This window comes from Emys orbicularis, chromosome 1, assembly GCF_028017835.1.
Source record: "Emys orbicularis isolate rEmyOrb1 chromosome 1, rEmyOrb1.hap1, whole genome shotgun sequence".
In the NCBI taxonomy this organism is placed as follows: Eukaryota; Metazoa; Chordata; order Testudines; family Emydidae; genus Emys; species Emys orbicularis.
The window spans coordinates 65,689,453-65,702,223 of record NC_088683.1 but is presented as its reverse complement, the minus strand read 5'-3'; the positions used below and the strand labels follow the sequence as shown (position 1 = coordinate 65,702,223).

The 12,771-nt window shown below is 45.0% G+C and overlaps 1 protein-coding gene across 1 annotated transcript in view; it reads right to left on the bottom strand.

The window, feature by feature from the left end:
* The window catches only part of TBK1 (TANK binding kinase 1), a 54,068-nt gene extending 41,724 nt beyond the window's left edge, over positions 1 to 12,344 (bottom strand). The window contains exon 1 of the mRNA XM_065414668.1: positions 12,279 to 12,344. The gene's annotated coding sequence lies outside the window, so the exon portion shown is untranslated. The remainder of the gene's footprint in view (positions 1 to 12,278) is intronic.
* Positions 12,345 to 12,771: the final 427 nt, after the last annotated feature.

Here is a 12,771-nt window from a genome sequence, read left to right as displayed (position 1 = left end):
GCAGCAAGGTAGGACAGTGCAGGCCTTGGCTGCTGACGGGAGGGCCCCTGAGCTGGAATCCAAAGTAGAGGACAGGCCTGGCTGCAGAGACGACTTGTTGGAGGGGCATGAAGGGTCAAGTGCCCCCTCTCTCTTCCTCTCCCCCCCCCCCCCCCAGCAGCTGGCCCTGGAGGGAGAGGAGGGGTGGGGCCAGAAGAGAAGAGGAGGGAACAGAGCTTCTTCTAGCCCCACTGCCTGGGATGCTGCCCGCCCAGTGCAGCATAGCGGCTGACTGGGACAGAGGCTGGCTATGGCAGCAGCAGGCTGCCTCCCACCCAGGCTCAGCTTCTGGGGACAGCGGCCAAGTGAGCCGGAGCCCTGCCCTGCCCCCCTGATATGCTCAGAGCTGGCACAATGGGAGGACAGAGCTCCCCCAGTAATGTGGGGTGGGGAGGGGATGGGGAGAGCGTGGGAGCCCTGGGCTGGGGGCGGGGTGGAGTCATGTGGGGATGTCACATGGGGAGATCACGTGTTCTTCCCTTTAGCTGGTGCCCCCAGCAGACTGCCTGGGATGGTTTGTCCAGAAAAGACTTTGTTACATCACCCCCAATAGGGGAATATGTATGGTGACCCAGGCAGAGGCTGAGTCCCAAAGAGGAGGCTGCGATTCCTGGAGCAAGAGGGGCCACAGGGCGAGACAGGATGGGTGAAGACACTGCCAGAGAAGGGTGCAATGTCTGGCAGAGCCAATCCCCAGGATGGCCAGGAGGAGGACTATTAGTGGTGAGCAGACCCTGTCACAAATGCTGGAAGGGTTTTGGATAAGCTTTTGCTCTATATGATATGACAGAAACTAATTAAGTAAGTCTAGATTCTAGATCATGTGTTATGTTTTTATTTTATATTTATCCATTTGTTTTCAATACTTTTATTGGCTCTCCTCAAACTTCTACATTTTATTAAATACATTTTTACTTGTTTTCACTATAAACATATAAGAGCTGTGTATCAAGCAGAGCTATGCTCTGAGGTGTAACTGGTGAGCTGGGGGTACTGTTCTTTTGGGAGCAGTGGATTTGTGAATTCTGTGAGCATCCAGTGGACATGGGGCTGGACACTTCAGGGGTACCCTCAAAGGGCTTGAGGGCTAAAGTGTGTCTAACGCTAACCTGCAGAGGAAGAGCGGAGCCTGAGTAGGCTGAGGGAGGAGTGCTTGTGTTGCCTGTGGCTGGTAGAGTGGGGTTCTGACCCCTGTCAGGCTCAGACAAGGCTTTCTCCTGGTAAGGGCATGGGCAGGTAGTAGCGAAGTGCCTCACAACTCTGGGTAACCCCAGGAAGTATGACAGGAGTACTGAAAGATATGGCCCTACCTCAGTGTAAGTATGGATGCTCCAGACGGGTAGGTTCCAAGAAGCTAGTTTCACATGAGTAGATAATTAAAGAACCAATGTAAACTCTAATATTTTCAACTACATGTTAGAAGTAATAACTATTACAACTGAAAGAAACTAGTGATTTTTCTCCAATTCTCAAGTTTTTTTGCTTTCTTAATTTTAGATCATTTTGGGTAGAGTCAATTAAATTGTTTCCCCAGCTATAGTCTGGGAATTTTCCTGCGATTGTGAGCTCACAAAAGGCAGCAAGGGGTGCAGGAGCAGATGTAATCCCTGAAACTACTTTTAAACGCATTTGTTTTAATTAAAATTTCAAGCTGAAAGATTCCTTTAAAATCTAATAAAAATAACGATTTGCAAAACTGGTCAACTCAATCCATAGTCTAGGAGTACTCTTGGATTCCTCACTGAGCTCTCACATAGCAACCGCAACAAGTAGTGATAGCTACCATCTCCAGCTGGCTATGAGACTCCATCCTATCCTGGTGGACAAAGACCTGGCCTCAGTTATTCATGCCTTCATCATCACTTGGCTGGAGTACAGCAATGCAGAGGTGGGCATGGAACCTTCAGCACTCTGGAAACTCCAATTAGTAGAAAATGCTGCAGTCTCTTTTCTCAGCAACACAGGCTACTGTGAGCACATCAGATCTGTCCTTTGCTCTCTACACTGGCTTCCCATAGAACTTTAAATCAAGTACAAGGTCTCAATTTTTTCTCCCAAGTGGTCCATGACCTGGGCCCAGGGTGCCCAAAAGACCATCTAAAGCTCCGAAACAAAGACTGGGTCAACAGCTTCACTCTTCTGGCACAATGGAACTCTACAACCACAGTAAAGCTCACTTGTGTGGGAGACGGAACTTTCTTGGGGACAGTCTGAGACTGTGGAATGGCCCCCCTTTCCCCCCTCCCCCAGGAACTAAGGACCACCACAAACCCTGCCACTTTTAGGGTGACCAGATGAGAATTCCAAAATATCGGGACCGCCGCAGGGGGAACGCCTTTTCAATTGTTACAGTCACCCGTCCGAGTCTTCGGCGGCACTTCGGCAGAGGGTCCTTCAGTCGCTGACGGTCTTTGGCAGCATGGCGGCGGATAATAAACCTTGCCACCAAAGAAGGAAGTACCCGCCGCTGAATACTGTCAGCGACTGCAGGACCCGCCGACGAAGTGCCGACAAAGACCCGGACATGCCGAGTGAGTGTAACAATTGAAAAGGCACTCCCCCTACTCCCCCTGCCGGTCACCGCTGCCTAAGTAACAAAGGGGGGGGGGGGGCGCGTAAAAAGCGCCCGAAACAAAATATCGGGACAAATGGCGTCCCGACCATACTTCGGTCGGGACGCGGGACAAACTGCTCGATATCAGGACGGCTGGTCACCCTAGCCACTTTCCACTTAAAGTGCAAAGCACACTTTTCACCTCACCTTCTCTAATAAAAACACATAGCAACAGATATATGTATAAAAAACAAACCAATCCAAACTCCCTACCTAAACAAGACACTCCACTGCACATGCTCCTCCACCTGAGGAGAGGATGAGAGAACAGACAACATGCACTACTGGAAGGCGCTCAGATACTACAGTGAGGAGACAGACAGTGTAAAGACCTATATAGATCAGAATGCCCATGTTTTGCACAGGCAGACCCCAGCACCTGAATAAAGTATCCTACAGAATAAGGGCCTAAGTAACATAAATAAAAGCCACCGTATATGCTGTCCTTGAAAAGATACAGATGATAAGCGGCTCAACTCTCTTATACTAGCATGGTATAAAGGAAAATTGTCAGCAACCAGAGTCCCATTCCTAGCCCTCAAATGGGTTCTAAACTGCTTCTGACAACAGGTGTGCCAGACAAGCAGCATTTCCCTGGATAGTTTTCCCCAATTATTAATAATATAACTCAATCATGTTATGAATTAATTCCTGATTTTAATAAGAGATTCTAAGTTTTCCAAATTTAAAAAAGGCCCACAACATATCTATTTTAATTAAAGCAAATCTCTAATTTTTCATACACAACCAATACTATAATACTCATTGTTTCAGCAGAAGTCCAATACAACCAGCTTTTAGAGCGTCTCCAAAAAGTGTAATATCTCACATACTGTGTGCACTGCCAATGCCTAAAGAAAACAGTAAGTTACCATAAATTATGGAACACAAAACTATGAACACTTCAGAGTTAAGGATAACCTGAATTAGTTCAGTTTGGTCATTCATAGTATCAGGATTTCCCCCCCCCCATCCCCCTTCCCCGCCAGCCCCCAAGAAAAGCCTCCTTACTCTTCTTATGAAAAGCACTATCAAACCCCCACACCCCTGTGATAGCAGGAAGAAGATATAAAAGAACTTCCTGTTCTTAGAGAGATCTAAGGGAAACATATTTATCATCTAAGTTGTTCAACTCTGTTTGAAGAAATCATTGGTTTATACAACAGCAAAGAAAGTCTGTAACAACACAGAAGAGATTTTACCACAGGAAAATGAACAGAGTGGAGGAAGTTGTGCTGCAATATCAAGTTAATCAGTCACATTACGGTGCTTAGCACAGGCAGGGGCCTGACTTTCTAATAGTACCCAGGGGAACACCGCATTAAAACAGGAATTTTCAAATGATTTTGGCTGAACAAGTTTCTACTTGTAATAACTTCTAATATTAGTAATGTACAGTACCTTAATGAGAATATATGTGTAAAGTGTTTCTTATAAGCCAGCCCCAAGGCATTTAGACAAGTCCAATCATCTTGTAATGTGTGAAGGGCGGAGTCACCAGGTAAAGACTTGGAATTCTTGCAAAATAGATCTAAAGTTATGAAGCAGCTCCAATCTACTGTATTTTATCTATTTCCATCATTACTTATTCTTAACACATGGGCTAGGGAAGAAGGGCTCCATATAGCACAAAAGACAGCAGTACAGTACACAAATTGGGTGGCAATCTGGCTGGTCACATGGTGCTGGTGGGTCCTCCTCCTTTCTCAAGCTGCTAAAAGGCATTAAAGACAACTCAAAATAACAGCTGGTCAAAAAACAGTGGAAATCTTCTGTGACATATTTTCATCAAAACTTCAAAAATTCTCAACCAGCTCTACTAAAAGTACCTAGTCAAACATAATTTTCCCATATTGGTAACTGCTGTAGATGCCAAAGAGATGTTATGCAGACCTGAATGGCATGAGACAGGTCCCTGAGGCAATCTGGGGCAGTTTCTGTATTAAAACAAGGTCCATGCTACGAAAAAGCTTGAAAAAAACATTGGACTAAAAATGTCTTCCAGATAATGAGACCCACTACCTGCGATGTGCCAGGTGGCATGGATGTAGTGAAGATGGGATTGCTGCTTTGCATGATGACTACCTCTTGCCAAGAGTCAAATCTACTGAATCTTTTTTGTTCAGCAGAAAAGTGCACATAGACTGTAAGTACACAAAGAATTCTGTCTTTACCAATTTTATTCAAAAACTAAACAATTTAATGGCTGACTAGAAAGTGATCATCTCACAGCCCAAAAGATTCAAATGTGACATTTTTACGTAAGAGGTTCCCTTGTCCACCTCCACTCTTATTTTTAAAAGTAATGTATGAAGACCAGTAGAAAAGAATTGCATGAGCCATAGCACCCTACAAAACAGACTAGCACACTATCAGATCTAGGACTTCATTTGATGGATGACAAAAATCTAGCAGACAGGAAAACCATTTACAATATGGTACAAAATATTGACAAAAATCTCAAACAGTGAAAATAGGAATCAGATCTAAGCCTAGGATATTTGTACTGATGTAACCACACTGATATAGCTACACCAGTGGAAATGCTTAATGTACACGTGGCGCCTTGGTGCAAACAAAAGCTTGCACTTGTGATGATTGGGCCTACAAATGTACACTAATTGTGAGTTCAACTGTAAAAAGTTAGAGAAAGTTTATAAAATGTCTCTAACCTATAACAACAAATGTTGATGCGAGAAGGTGCAAAAGGAAATAAGACTGTATTAACCTAAACAAAAAGGCCTACTGATATAATTCAAGGACTATGTTAAGGTCATGCCTGGTAAACAAGAGAAGTGCTGGACTGGAAATAAACAGACCAAAACTGTTTTGTTGGAAATTAGGCCTAATTGGGGGGTGGAGGGGATGAGCTATTCCAGTGGCACTCAGCCTTTCCAGGCTGTACCCCTTTCAGGAGGCTATCTTGCATATCCAAAATTTCAACTCACAAACCATTTGCTTACAAAATCAGACATAAAAATACAAAAGTGTCACAGCACACTATTACTGAAAAATTGCTTACTTTCTCATGTTTACCATATAATTATAAAATAAATCAATTGGAATATAAATATTGTACTTACATTTCAGTGTATAGTATATAGAGCAGTATAAGCAAGTCACTGCCTCTATGAAATTTTAGTTTCTACTGACTTTGCTAGTGCTTTTTATATAGCCTGTTGTAAAACTAGCCAAATACCTAGATGAGTTGATGTACTCCCTGGAAGACCTCTGCATACCCCCAGGGGTATGTGTACCCCTGGTTGAGAACCACTGAGCTATTCTGCCCATCATTCCCTTTCTGGGGTCTTCAAAAAGAGACTTCAGGAGGAAAAGCTAGCTCTGGTGAATGCTGGCTGGCTAAAAGACAAGAGAAGGGGAAGGTTGTTTTCCTATGAATGGACGTTAATAACAGCAACAATACCAGCTCCAGCCCATCTCAGCTAACTTTTCTCAAAAATAACAGTAATTACTATCTTCAGTACCATCTAAAAGACTGCACACAAGGGTGTTCTTTTTCTATTTTTGTAATCTTCTAAAGCAGGGGTGGCCAACCTGTGGCTCTGGAGCCACATACAGCTCTTCAGAAGTTAATATGCAGCTCCTTGTATAGGCGCCGACTCTGGGGCTGGAGCTACAGGCGCCAACTTTCCAATATGCCGAGGGGGTGCTCACTGCTCAACCCCTGGCTCTGCCACAGGCCCTACCCCTACTCAACCCCTTCCCGCCCCCTCCCCTGAGCCTGCCATGCCTTCGCTCCTCCCCACCCCACAGCCTCCTGCACACCCGGATCAGCTGTTTCGGGAGGTTCAGGGAGGGAGCGGGAGGTGCTGATCAGCAGGGCTAACGGTGGGTGGGAGGTGCTGGGAGCTGATGGGGGGGGGAGGGGCTGCTGATTACTGTGGCTCTTTGGCACTCAGGTTGGCCACCTCTGTTCTAAAGACTCTTCACAGCTGAAGGGAATAAGGGATGTTTTTAAAATGAAAGCCTTACTTAATACTTTACATTTCAAATGCTCTAACTTTCTGTTTTCCCCCTGTATCTTTAATAAAGGGTTTTAAAATGTTTAATAATGAGTTTGCCATCGTATTAAGTGGGCTCAGATCTTTGCATTCCAAACCCTGAACCTTATTTAAAACAGTTTCAGGTTGGACATTTACAGGGTCATATTAACACCTTTGGTTTTGGGGCCCATATATTCCTTCCTAACTAATACAATACACCATTGCAACTTACTCTGGTTTCACCCTAGCCAAGGTAAAAAAATAACCATTCCCCCAACATCACAAACCTCAATTTAAAGGAATAATAGGATGATACTGTTTTATTCCTTTAAAATTTCATAGAGGCAGTGACCGTATTCTGACCTGCTTTTAACAATCTTCAATCAACTTTCTAGTTAACTTCTAAAAATATAACTTCCTACATCTTTTCCTTCCTTTTGATTTGCTTCCTTTCCCATTCTGGCTTCACTCCTCCTTTTTTGTTATAATAGTTCAGAATGTATCTTTTTATGTGTATGCAGCATCTATTACTTCCTCTTTTTTGTCTCTCTCTTTACCACCACCACCACCTCCTCTTCTTCTTCCCAAATCCACTCACTCTTTTCTCTCCCTTAAAGATTTACAACTAGGATGATACTGACTGATGTTACTAAAATGGAGGCACCCAGAAAGAGAGAGTGCATTTAAAACTTTGGGGAGAAGTGGACAATACAGAGCACATAGTACACAACATAGCGGGACAAAAGAAAAGTATACAAGGTAAGGCAAAAACTGAGAAAGAAAAAATGAAACATACTAAAAATGCCAGAAAAGATACACATTGCCTCTTCTGTAATCTCTCTCCTTTTTCCCCAGAGTGAGGGAGCGGATTTTTCATTAAAACTTATTTTTTCAAATTGCTAGGAATAATTTCTCACACATCTTTGTACCTTGGACATTAGAGTAGAATGTCTCCGTCTCAACCTGTCCTTTGTCCTCCCTGCATGACTGCGTCTTTCTGAACTAGCTCTAAAAACTTTGTTTCATTTTCACTTCTAGGTTATGATCACTGATGAGGAAGTAGTTCTGTATAGAGACCTAAAGCAGTCTAGCTTACTATTTGATTTAATTTGTTCTTCCCAATGACTCATATATTGATATTTTAGGTTTTGGTTTAGCATCCTGACCATTTTTCAGTTTTTGGTGGGGAGGTTTGCTCTATTTGTCAGCAGGTTAGTGTTTGGTGAATCCAGGAAAGGATTGTATATAGTAGGAATGGATTGTGGATTATTTTGATTTAATTTTTGATCTTCTAGTGGGCGGAGCATTGACTGCTTTGGTTGAGATGAGAAGTTTAGTGCTCTTTCTTGTATGTTAGTCAGCAGGAGGAATTGACCCAGTTTTGCTTTGCATGCATAATACCTAGGACTTGAAAAATTTACCAGACCTCTAATACGGTGGTCACCAAAGTGGGGTGCGCAAGAGGATCCTTGGGGGTGCGCGGCAGGAGGAGTGCTTTTTTTTTTTTTTTTTTGCTTCGGCAGTTCAGGCGGGAGTCCGAGCACCATTTTTTTTTTTGCTTCAGCAAAAATGGTAGAGCCGGCGCGGCAGGGGGTGCGTGCTCAAAATTTTTTTACTGATAGGGGTGCGCGATCAAAAAAGTTTGGAGACCACTGCTCTAATAGCCGGAAGACTTAAAGCTGAGAGGTCCCTCTGTCTAGGGGCAATGCCTAGAGGCGAAGGCAAAGTCTGACCATCCCCACACCAAAGCTGCTGGGATTCCTACTAAGGTACTCTTCTTGGGAACTCATCCATTGTTGTTTCTAGTAAATTCAAAAGCCTTTACCCCCTGGAAAGGAGGAGCATTCTTTTTCTCTGAAACTCCTGGCTTCTAGTCTGCTGTCCTTCTCTCTGCTTCAGCTTTTTGGGCCTCCTCCCAGGCAAATATTATTATTTGTATTATGAAGATGCCCAAAACCTACAATGTGCTAGTTGTACAAACACTTAAGACATTAACTATGCCCCCAAGATCTTAAGAACATAAGGGTCAGACGGGGTCACACCAATGGTCCATCTAGCCCAGTATCCTGTTCACTTCAGAGGGAATGAACAGAACAGGGCAATTCATCAAGTGATCCATCCACTGTTGTTCAGTCCCATCTTCTGGCAGTCAAAGGGTTAGGGACACCTAGAGCATGGGGTTGCATCCCTGGCCATCTTGGCTAATACCCACTGATGGACCTATCCTCCATGAACTTATCTAATTCTTTTTTTAACCCAGTTATAGTTTTGGCTTTCATAACATCCCATGGCAACGAGCTCAGTGTGTGAAGAAGTGTGAAGAAGTACTTCCTTCTGTTTATTTTTAAACCTGCTGTCTATTAATTTCATTAGGTGACACCTGGTTCTTGTGTTGTGTGAAGGGGTAAATAACACTTCCTTATGCACTTTCTCCACACCATTCATGATTTTGTAGACTTCTATCATATCGCCCCTTCATTGTCTCTTTTCTAAGCTGAAAACTCCCAGTCCTTTTAATCTCTTCTCATATGGAAGCTGTTCCATCCCCCTAATCACTTTTGTTGCCCTTCTCTGTACTTTTTTCAATTCTAATATATCTTTTTGAGATGGGGCAACCAGAACTGCACCCATATTCAGGGCATGGACATACCATTGATTTATATAGGGCATTATGATATTTACTATCTCCTTATCTATACCTTTCCTAATAGATTCTAACATTGTTAGGGTTGGGGTTTTTTGGCTGACTGAGCAGATGTTTTCAGAGAACTATTCACAATGACTCCAAGATCTCTGTCTTGAGTGGTAACAGCTAATTTTGACCCTTTCATTTTTGTAGGTATAGTTGGAATATGTTTTCCAACGTGCATTACTTTGCACTTATCAACATTGAATTTCATCTGTCATTTTGTTATCCAGTCACCCAGTTTTCCGATACCTTTGTAACTCTTTCCAGTCGGCCTTAGACTTAAGTATCTTGAGTAATTTTGCATTGTCTGCTAACTTTGCCACCTCACTGTCTACCCCTTTTTCAAAACCATTTATGAACATGTTGAACAGGACTGATCCCAATACAGATCCTTGGGGGACCGAACTTTTTACCTCTCTCCACTGTGAAAACTGACCATTTATTTCTACTCTTTATTTCCTGTCTTTTAATCAGTTACTGATCCATGAGAGGACCTTCCCTCTTATCCCATGACTGCTTACTTTGCTCAAGGGCCTTTGGTGAGGGACCCTGTCAAAGACTTTCTGAAAGTTCAAGTACACTGTATATACTGGATCAGCCTTGTCCACATGATTCTTTAACAGCCTTCCCCCCCCACCCCCCCAGAATTCTAATAGATTGGTGAAAAGCCACATGGAGTTTTCCCCAACACATCATATCCATCTGTGTGTCTAATAATTCTGTTATTTACAATAGTTTCAACTAGGGCTGTCGTGTGATTAAACAAAAGAAACAGTATTTTTCAATTCACTGTTGTAGGTGGCATCGCAAGATATTTATGTGCCAGATGCACTAAAGATTCATATGCCTCTTCATGCTTCGGCCATCGTTCCAGAGAACATGCTTCCATGCTGGTGACGCTTGTTTAAAAAAAAATGCATTCATTACATTTGTGACTGAACTCCTTGGGGGAGAATTGTATGTCTCCTGCTCTGTTTTACCCACATTCTGCCATATATTTCATGTTATAGTAGTCTCGGATGATGACCCAGCACATACAGTTCATTTTAAGAACACTTTCACTGCAAATTTGACAAAATGCGAAGAAGATACCAATGTGAAATTTCTAAAGATAGCTACAGCACTCGACCCAAGATTTAAGAATCTGAAGTGCCTTCCAAAATCTGAGAGGGATGAGGTGTGGAGCATGCTTTCAGAAGTCTTAAAAGAGCAACACTCTGATGCAGAAACTACAGTACCCAAACCACCAAAAAAGAAAATCAATCTTCTGCTGATGACATCGGACTCAGATAATGAAAATGAACCTGCGTCAGTCTGCACTGCTTTGGATCATTATTGAGCAGAACCTGTCATCAGCATGGACGCATGTCCTCTGGAATGGTGGTTGAAGCATCAAGGGACATATGAATCATTAGCGCATCTGGCATGTAAAGCTCTTGTGATGGTGGCTACAACAATGCCATGCAAACACCTGTTCTCACTTTAGGTGACATTGTAAACAAGAAGCAGGCAGCATTATCGCCCATAAATGTAAACAAACTTGTTTCTCTTAACGATTGGCTGAGCAAGAAGTAGGACTGAGTGGACTTATAGGCTCTAAAGTTTTACAATGTTTTATTTTTGAGTGCAGTTATGTAACAAAAAAAACATTTGTAAGCTGCACTTTCATGATAAAGAGATTGCACTACAGTACTTAGAATCATAGAACCTGACTTGCTAAAGTTTATTCCTTTCTATTTTCCTCAGTAGGATATCTTTTTGTCTCTAACTGCCTTTTTTTATTCTCCTCTATGAACTTATCTAATTCTTTTTTGAATCCTGTTATAGTCTCGGCCTTCACAACATCCAAAAGCTGCAATTATTCCAACAGCTGGAATTATTTTCTTAAATGAAAGTTTGAAAGCTTGTATTCCACAAAAGATAATATTTCCCATCTCCTTAACCCCCTGCCCCCCTTTCCCATAGGGACCTAGTTGAAGAGATTACAAGATTTAAAAACATAAAATAATTCAGTGGTTCTCAAACTTTTGTACTGGTGACCCCTTTCACCTCTGGGTGCAACACCCCTTATAAATTAAAAACACATTTTTATATATTTAACATTATAAATAGCTGGAGGCACAGTAGGATTTTGGGTGGAGGCTAGCAGCTCATAACCCCCCATATAATAACCTCGCAACCCCCTGAGGGGTCCCAACCCCCAGTTTGAGAATCCCTGAAATAATTGAATGAACTGTGGTTCCGTTTTGAGATGAGGTCATTAAAGCTCATATACATCCATGAACAAATCAGGATACTGTTCTTGGAGTCCCATCCAGGCACCAACTCAATGCCTTGCCCACCATGTATATCACTTACAGGGAGACTCCCTCCTCCATCTGGACAGACTTTAAAGGCAGCTTGTAAAATCTCTCGCTCCAGTACCAAAGAATTTTGTTGTGTTTAATATTTAAGAGGTTGAAAATCTCACAAACGCGACCACAACTCACCAGCGTGTTACCCCAAGGCGAGCCCCAGGCTGATGCTCGCTGCCCTGGGACTAGAGCCCAGCTTGGGGAACCAAAGATGCCTTACTGACCTGCCCCACTCCCAGCACCGGGGGCAGACGACACGGGGCCTGGTCAGGTCACCGGGACGGTGGGGGACCAGCATAGCACTGGGCTATTGGGGGGCTGGAGCGCAGCCGCCGGGCTGCCCCCAGGAGGGGCGGGCTCACCGGGCTGGCTCCTGTTCCCTCTCCCCACTCGGTCCCGAGCTCACGCGGAAAGTCACTGGCGGGCCTGATCCCCGCCCCCCCCTCGGCCCCGGATTGTCACAGCCCAGCCTCAGGCAGCGGCCCTAACCCCGGCTCCCACCACAGCGCTGAGACCGCCCCTAGACCCGCCACCCCTCCCCCGCGGGACCGGCCCGGCCCGGCCCGGCCCTGCCCTACCTGCAAGCAGGGGCCCCGTCCCAGCACCGCGATCCGCGTCTCCCGCCCGGCCGTGCCAAGCTAACGCTTGTTCCCGCCGCTTCCGGCTTCCTGCAACGGCGGCAGCGGGGAGGCGGGGCAGTGCCATTGCGTGTCAGGCCAGGCCGTGCCTCCGCGCGGGAGCTTCCCACGGGCGCCCAGGGCCCAGCCGGCTCCAGCTATACCGACCTCACCCCCGCTCAGCCCGCACCCCCGTCCCCCGACATCCCCCTCAGCCCGCACCCCCCGTCCCTCCTCTCCCCCGCCCGTCCCCCGACATCCCCCGTCCCTCCTCACCTCCGCCCGACCCCCGACATCCCCCTCAGCCCGCACCCCTGTCCCTCCTCACCCCCGCCCGTCCCCCGACAATCCCCTCAGCCCGCACCCCCCCGTCCCTCCTCACCCCCGCCCGTCCCCCGACAATCCCCTCAGCCCGTACCCCCCATCCCTCCTCACCCCCGCCCGTCCCCCGACA